Source organism: Osmerus eperlanus, chromosome 11, assembly GCF_963692335.1.
Source record: "Osmerus eperlanus chromosome 11, fOsmEpe2.1, whole genome shotgun sequence".
NCBI classification, from domain to species: Eukaryota; Metazoa; Chordata; class Actinopteri; order Osmeriformes; family Osmeridae; genus Osmerus; species Osmerus eperlanus.
This window is the reverse complement of record NC_085028.1, coordinates 9878292-9887464: the sequence shown is the minus strand read 5'-3', so window position 1 is coordinate 9887464 and position 9173 is coordinate 9878292.

Genomic DNA, 9173 nt, shown 5'->3' with positions numbered 1-9173 from the left:
TACCTTTTTTAATGATTTAAGTTAAATATCAAATGCATTGATAGAAGGTTTACGAAGTTTGAATTAAAAGTATTAAGTAAAGTAAATCAACTACAACGATTTTAAACGAACTGACCTGACGTGCCATTAATTATGCATTGGATATACACAACACTCTCCTTCAGAAAGTATACACTAATTTTGCCTTTTATACAATGTCCTAATTTTGTAAATGACCATGTTTGAGTCGACTTTTGACGAATTTGGTAGTATTTAGTTTGAACAAGACAATTTAGGTAATTTGTATGGATTTTTACTGTACACACTGTACTACAAATAATGCATATCTTTGTTGTAATAGGTGACGGTTTTCTTTTGGATTTGATTTATCATCATGTTCATCTAGCAAGCTACATGAACTGAATAGTTTTCAACTCTTTCTCTATCTTTCATTCAACTCTCTCGCTTTATCAAGTTGTTTACATTGAATTAGTTGCCCCTTTTTACCACTCCAACTCTGGCACATGGCATACAATTGTATGAAAATGACTTTGTGACTTCACAAAACTTTTAACTTTACATTTGTAATCTTTTGTTACCATTCCTGCTTATTTATTTATTGTCTTGTAGAGTAGGCATTTGAGAAACAAGAACAGTGTCACTGGAGAATAAATTGTCCATCGACTGATTTACAGCAATGGGAGTCTACGTTTTTCTTTCCTTGGGAAAACATTTTGCTATGTAATTGGCAGCGGGGGATGGTGGGGTCACTGCTAATAAACAATAAAAGAGGGCTGATGTGGTTCCTCAGTGCCTTGCTGTTTCACCTCTCTTATCTTTTTCTTTATTCTCTTGAAGTGGAACTGTCTCTAAGACCATGATCATTTTCCAGTCCAAGTTTATTAAATTTTGGTTACACACACCTCTAGTTCCTAGATGATTATTAGTTTAGCACACTGCTTTATGCACAGAAGCTATTTCCCCCCCAACCCACTCTGGTGTGAGGCCCACCATTGCATAAACCCAATGGCTTTAAGTGGTTGTTTAATCTCATTTGGCCAATGGCTGCCTAGATTTGGCCACTGCTTGTCACAGATTGGTGGTGCAGTCTGTTTTTGTAGATTGCACTGGTGCTCTGCTGTTGTCCGCTCCAGGCGCCCCATTGTATCCATAGAGCATCATGGGAAACCGTCCTCTACGCCGCCTGTTCATTATAACAGATGAACTGCGGCAGGGTGCTACTATGTTAACAAAGAATTATAGATGTAAATTATATAATTATGTTGGCTCTTACATGTTTATTGGATTCAGTTGTGTGTAATTTTGGGCTGCTTTATGCCTAAATTGTGTTGTAGGCTATGTAAATCTATTGCAGTGCTATTTATTGAATGGCAAGTCTGTCAGGGATGATTTTCATGTTTATTTATTTCAAGTTTTTTCATTACGTAGATTGAATTCAAGTTAATGATTATAGGTAAATTCATGTTTTCCAGGTGCAGACATCAGTCCCATATTTTTGACTGTAATTGCACTAGGAACAACAAGAGACTGAACTTCATGCAATTGAGTGGTACTCTTGATTTAAGAATCAGTTTGCTGCTATGTCTATTAAACAGTGGCTTTCATCCAAAAATCTCCTGATCTTGGCTGGTGATTTTGGCTAGGCATATTGTTGGGCAACCATACAGTGAAACTCTTGGCACCATTGGAATTCACAATCTGATCCCTCAAAAACGGGGGGATTCAGTCACACCACTGCTGACTATTTTCTGAAAGGGCTTGTTTCTATTAACTCAATCTTTGTTGTTTATTTCAATTTTAAGTAACGTTGTACTGTTGCGTTGTTTTGAAATATGTCATAAAGTAAGTATGCTTAATTTGGAAAGCAAAAGCATATAGGCCACAATTTGTGTGGTCAAATTAAATCTCCACCCTTTAATCCTTTGGGGTCAATTACTTAAAAATGTGGTTTGTTGGTCAAATTTGGATGGGAAATGCATTTGAGTTGAGTCAAGGTTTGTCAAACAAATAATTTTCCAAAGTTCATCATTTTGAATGTAAATTTTATAGGACAGAATAAATCCTAAGACATTAGTCCCATGTAAGTTACAACTTAGGTCTATCTAAACCTTTGTAAACGCCTAATTAGATGTTAGCATATGCTTCACAAATGTGTTGTTTATATGGACAAGCAAAATATCGTACTTGGTCATGTCATGGATAATGTATTTGCTAATAAATTCTGATTAATATTTCACGGTCTAGCAGTCTGGTATAACAGTTACTGTTTTGCTGTCTTTGCACTGTACAATATGGATTAAAACATTATTTAATCCTGGGTGGATTCTAAATTATTCCCATATTAAATATATATGCAAATGCAGACATTGTCTTCAGAAGACAAGCAAACCAAAATACATTTGTAACATTATTGTTTAATAAAAGTAGCCACAATAGTTGTTGTTTTTTCCCCCTGTTGACCTATAAAAGCTAAAACAATTACCTGGAGAATAAGTTAATGCTAGGCTAAATTTAAATGCTCAGTACAGAGTTTTGTGGCCTTCAATACAATGTACCTTTAGTTCTGCTGCTGAAGATTGGCTATGCTAATAAACAAAGCTAAATGCAAACAAACATAAACCATCAATGGATGACCCCTGAGGTATGGGAAAACATTTTGACTATAACTAGGGTCTCTCCCATACCATAATGTGGCCCTCTTGGGGGTAGAGCTAACTCAAGCTCTTTTGACATCGTCTGGCTTTTCATCAAGGCGAATAGACAGTTTATAGACATGATTCAGGATTGTCAAGAACAAATGTAACTTTGGACCCAGCCTGTCAAGTAGTAAAGGGTGTCTTGGTACAAATCTCAACAAAAAACCACATGGTTGTTTAGCCTCCGACTAGTCACAGGGGGAAAGACAGACTCACATTCCTTTCTGAGTGTGTAGGTACTGATGGGTTTGGTTCAACTATCTCCACACGAAAGTCAGGGCTGAAGAGATACTGGATATTAAGACATGTCTTATATGGCTTGTATGGTTGTTACACTGTGTTTTTTTTCTCTTTGTGTTCTTTATGTGCACTTGTTGGTCATGTGCAGGGCACCAGCTTTACAATAAATGTGCATCATAAAACAAACTTGCATACTTGATAGCTAAGATAGCTCAAGACATAGTGACTAAGCATTATTATTGGACAAGTGTCATGCTCTGGCCTGGATCTCTTGGCGATAATAAGCCCTCCAGATCTTTGAAGTGGAGCCGTGTTTGCATTGTTACCATTTAGTTCATAGCAGTGCTTGATGATATTAGTGTCAGGGTCAATTGTTGTACTTGGTCGACTTAGGTATCACTCTTGTTGAGGGATAAGTAGGCATCATGTGCTATGTGGTTTAGGATCCAGTCAAAGCTTTTCTCTGTGCACACACAAACAACCTTTCTTTTGCTTACACTAATTTACCCACTCACACACACAAATACTCACACACACATACACTGTAGTCTCACATACGCATACATACTCTTGTCTGCACACACTCATTATTATAGTTTTGTTATACTCACTCAGACATATACACACCGTAGACCTGTCTACACACATACACACACACACACACACCTCTACTCCTGTTCACCGCATCTAACGACAGACATGGGACACGGTTTAGCCATCCAACATCACAGAGCTCTCCAAGCCTGGCCCTCACCATGGCGCTCGGACCTCCCAACGAGCGGGCAGGCTCCTTCTAAACCATATTTCCCTCTTCCTGTGTATCCTCTTTTTAACACCCATGCATCTTAACACACCTTATCATCTGCAAAAATCACCAAACCACAGAGAGAGGGGGGGGGGGTGTCACCATATGAACAGGATGTGTTAGAACGTAGACTGTGATTTTCCTACTGCCGTTGAGACCTTTTTATGTGGGTTTTCTTTTTGTGTTATGTCAAAAGGTCTAGTGGAGCTGCCTTTTCTTCATACAAAATTCCAAGGTCACAATGCTAGAGGGCGTCACACACCAATGTGTGTATATACATGCATTGAAAAATGGCCTAAGATGCACAACCAAACTGGTTCTGAACCAGTGGGACATGTCGTTGTCTTGACTACAGTGGGTGGACATCTGTTGAGTGTTTGCTTAGAAACCTGGGCTGCATTTTATTCACATTCTTTTTTCCGGTTCTCATTATGGAATTCTATCTCGAGTACTTTACACGTTTCTCAGCCACTCCAATAGACCAGGGTCTCCAAAACTCCCCCTGTTGTCCAGCTATTGCCATTGTAGCACTATCCGCCAAAACAACTGTTTTGAAAACAGAGTTTGTGCCTGTGGGGGGAAAGAATTTACTCGACTTTATTTACTGTTTTAGTAAGGTAAATGAGGGTTTTGGGGTTCTGATGGGACTTGGATTGTAGAAACGCATTTCCGACTGGGACTGCTTGCTTCTCCTGACTTTTAACTTGTGTCTGTATGTGTCAAAAGCAGGAAAGCTGTTTGTCATGTGACACTTCACTTTTTCCCCTGTTTTTATTAGCTGCTATTGACTTGTCAGTGTTCATCTGACAATGCTTTTCAAACGACTTTCCAAAAGTATTTTGTTTTTAAGAGAAGAGATACTTTTGTGTCATAGATAAATAGAAACGCTTGGACTGAGAGCTACTACATTTACATTTAGTCATTTAGCAGACGCTCTTATCCAGAGCGACTTACAGTAAGTACAGGGACATTCCCCCGAGGCAAGTAGGGTGAAGTGCCTTGCCCAAAGACACAATGTCATTTGACACGGCCGAGAATCGAACCAGCGACCTTCTGATTACAAGCCCGACTCACCGCTCAGCCACCTGACTCCCACTAGACAGTTCTGTGGCACCGTGCATCACACAAACGGAGCACTGATTACACAGGTATATTTTACTCAAAGTGTGTTTTTTTTTTTTCCATTTACATGTGACATTGTGGCAGTATACAGTACTGACCATGTCTGTATGCACTTGCATGAATATGTGTACTGATAACCCTATATAGACGTATGTGTGTGTCTACACACATTTGGAGTTTTAAGTATGAGCCATATCCACCGGTCACAAGTGTGTGTCTGTAATACTAAAATCCAGGATGTGTGAGAGGATTGTATGTTTTTAGAAGAGCCGACTGGTTTAGTCTCTGGCCTGGCTAAGCCCAGCGCTTCGTTCATCATGACACAGACACTGTTAGTCTTTGTTAATCTCCTGTGTCAATCTCTGTCAAGCATGTGTGTGTGTCTAAGTATGTGCGTGTAAGTGCAGAGTTTGTCTGTATAAGGGTCTGCATGCTAGGAGCACAATTATTTATCAAGGGTCAGCAATAGAAATCCTTCACTGATTCTCTGTGTTTTTTTCAGGTGGTCTTGAACACATCCCCCTGTATTCCACAGATGAATAGAATCCCTCAGGTCTACACACCAGTTAAGATGCATGTACAACCCGTGAGTCCATTTCATCAGCATGTCCTGTTCAGTCTGAGTTTGATACTGGACAGGAAAGGGGGAACCACAATTCCATGCAATGTCACCATTTCTTTTGCTAGGAAGAATGAGAAGCTCTTGGCCTACTATGACAATCCTTCCAAACATGTCATATTTATTGTAGCATTGGCTTTTCTGTGATATACAGTTTTTCCATTTGAGGGTTTTTAGTTCATACATATTTAAGTCTTTGGAGATGTTGAAGAGGTCAATGTACATCCAAATGTCTCAAGTCTTTCAATTTGTCTATTTCAGAGTGTATATTCAAAGTAATAATAGTTGCAAGCAAACTTATGACAACAAATGGGATGTTTGTCAGTTGAACTATTATGCTTCTTTTTCCCAATCAGACTAGTTGAATAAATAATGTACATTACAGCTTGTAACTTTCCCAAAATGCACATATCTTTAAGACATGGCATGGCCTACAAGTCAACTGCATTGTTGGGGAGTTTATTACTGTTGAAGAAAGCTGGAGACAAGCGATGATGAAATAATGTTTTCCCTCAAATTACAAGTTTATCCTGAAAAGCAAGTAGTTGGGACATCTAGTGGTTGGTTTTAGTTACTACAGCTGTGCTAGTAGATTGTTGGTATGGAAGGAATAGAAAGAAGAGGTTGCTGCAGCACACTGTAAATACAACTTGTGTGCCAATTCAGTTAACCCCAAGTTTACCGTGACGTCTTTACTCAACTATAGATTCAGGAGTATTTGATTTGTGCTAGAGGGAAATGCGCCAGTGGTCCATAATTCATACACGTGTGGACAATACATGCTTTTTATGGAAACACTGCAGTATGACGCACAGGACAGTATACCACTGTTTTAATTATCACTTTATATCTTCATATTCATATCTTTTTACAGGCAATGTCAGAGAGTTTCACAGACGCCTATAGATTGGCAGCTATTTGGTCCATTTGATTTACTCGCTGTACTACAAGTTTCCTATTCACAGTTCTTGTCCTGTATACTTGCTTTAAATGAAACAGTTTTAAATAGTCACGGATGGGGAGGAATGTCCAGGAGGGGGCGATGGATTGTATTTAGGGTGCCAAATTAGCTGAGAGTTTGATCTAGCCTAGCAGTAAAGCTGAAGAGCCAAGTCATGTTTGCCAACCTGGAAACGCACAGACAGCTGTCTGTAGCGAAACAGCCTGTCAAACATTGATCGATGATCAACAAACAACTCTGTCCTCACTCCCTCATTTTACCTGTGTGGCAGCCATGGACACATTCCGAAAAAATGAATCTAAATAGACTGTAAAATAATGGATTTAGGGATCAGTTGCAATAGGTCTGTGTTTTGAAATTTGGCACTTGTGTCTGAAGATTGTTTATTAAAAGTTGTCACACCTTTTTGTGACTCAGAATCCACTTTAAATGTAATGTTGAAATAACACTCGGTTTCTTCAAGGCGCAAAAGTGAGAAGTCCCAATGAAGCTATTTGGTCAACATGAGGCGCGCGCTCACAGAGGCCAGGCTTTTCGTAGTCTATTCCTGTCTGCATATCTGCTTCCTTGCTTGGTTATCTCCACGAGGAGATCTGTCTCCAGTCGAATACTGAGTTGTCCGTGTTCTCAATTTTTTTCTTCTCGAGATAGTAGGCCGTAAGTCCTGTCGCTAAGATAATTACGAGCTGGAATACACACGAATTACTTGCAATGATTGGCACTACAGTAGACCCAATGTATTTGAAGGTTGCTGTATCGCACGTAGCCTAAATCAATGACTTGTCTGTACAGTTTCTCAATATTCGTGTGTGTGTGTGTCAAAGAATTAGAGACAGATACTGAAAGGCTTTGTGCGTGCTTTTCAATAATTACTACATATTATTAAGACGCTGTGTTTCCATTATCCAAATATGCTAAATTCTATATTCATCGGGGAAAGACAACTTGTTATTCGATTTAGGTCTCTAGTGTCCCCGGTGTTGCCTATGGATAGGCTACGTTATATAACGTGTCTGCTAATTATCAGCCCATTCAACAGGTCACAAACATCTGCCAAAGGCGCAATATTAACACTTAATTTCGCAACATTACTACCGACCTATTAAGATGTCCCTTTACGGTCAGACAGGTGAAGGGTTGAATCGGGCAAATGAATATTTGGGCAAACTGAGATGTTATGGCTATATAGACCCTTATGTAGGGTTACACAGTTTGTTTAGCTTATTCTTGTTTTACACTTTGAATTTACTTGACTTATGTTTGTCCTTCAGCAGCCGATGGTATGGATTTGCAGGCCTGTATAGTTGTAGTACAAAAGAAAATAGCGGCACACACTGATCATTTAACAAAGTTGTGAATAGTCTTGGCCTTTTTACCCCGGACCGTCACCTAACATTAGTTGCGAGCCGCGAGGCCGCCACAGGAGCCTATTGATCAGTCATTGACTGATTACTTTAGACAAATAGTTTTTTATCCGAGAGTGCGAGGTCGAGTAGCTCGCTCTGTTAATTGAAGATAACAGAGTGGTAACAATGGCCCAGTAATATAATGAAAGTTTTGTGATTATCGCTGCAGAAAGAAAGGAAAAGAAACAAGAAGGGGCTCTCTAATTAGGAACTACGGCTCTCGGGATCTCCCCCCTGCTTTTGTGTGCGGGTGTGGGTAGGCTGTGTGGCCGGCAGGCAGGCGACAGGCGCCGGTTGCTGGACAAAGGCCTGTCTGCTGCCAAAGTGGTTAGGCGTCCAAGCGCCCCATCCTCCAAAACTTCCCAGCCTCAGTGCTTTAACCCCTTCAACGTGATACGGGGAGGTTTCCTGCAAGCAGCCCACTTGCACCCGGTACACCTTACATTTTTTGACATAGGTACCCTCATCCAGACTAGTGGGTGTGTGGGTGCGTTGTAACGGGTCTGGCCTACGATTTTACCTTATTGTTTCATTAAAACATTGCATTTGTAAGTTGTAGACATTGTTTATCAGATTTTTTGTTCATACATTAAGCTAATGGGCTATGTGAAAATAAATACTGGACTTCATTTAAACTGGGTTATTTGGCAAGGTGTCCTTAATTTGTGTGACAAGTTGGTCTGTTTTTCTGACATCGCCTACTCAAAAGGTTAACTGCATGGCTGCTAATGTCGCTGAAAGTTTAAAGGATGTGTGTCATTAACCAACGAAGGAGAATGAACTTCCGTCTCTTGCCTTCCTATAAATACACTTGCATTACGATTCAATTTCTATAAATAGACAAATGCAGACAATACTACAGGAAAAGATGATGGAAGCAGTGTATATAAAAGGGACGCCTATTGTCATCATGTTGCCAGGTGTGTCTATTTTAAGACTATACAGCAATATTAATGCTAATAAATTACGCCTATTAGCCTGTTATATTTTATATTTTATTTCATTTAGGGTATTCCCAATTCGCTGATCACGTTTCAGTTTGTAGTAAAATAATGAACATCTCCTAATCTCAAATGTAGCCTAAATGTAAACTCATTGTGGATAGGCAAATGGACTGTTGAACTCATGGAAAACTATGTTTTACCTTAATTATTTACCGACAGAGGGCGCACAAGACTGATGAGCTGAAGTACTTAGGTCGAATTTCTGTGTGTGTGTGTTTGTGACCGAAGGAGGGAGAGATTAGCCTATAACCTACAGCACAAGTGGGAAAAATACGGAAACACATAGCATACTAGTAATATGCAAGCTTCAGTTGGCTGTA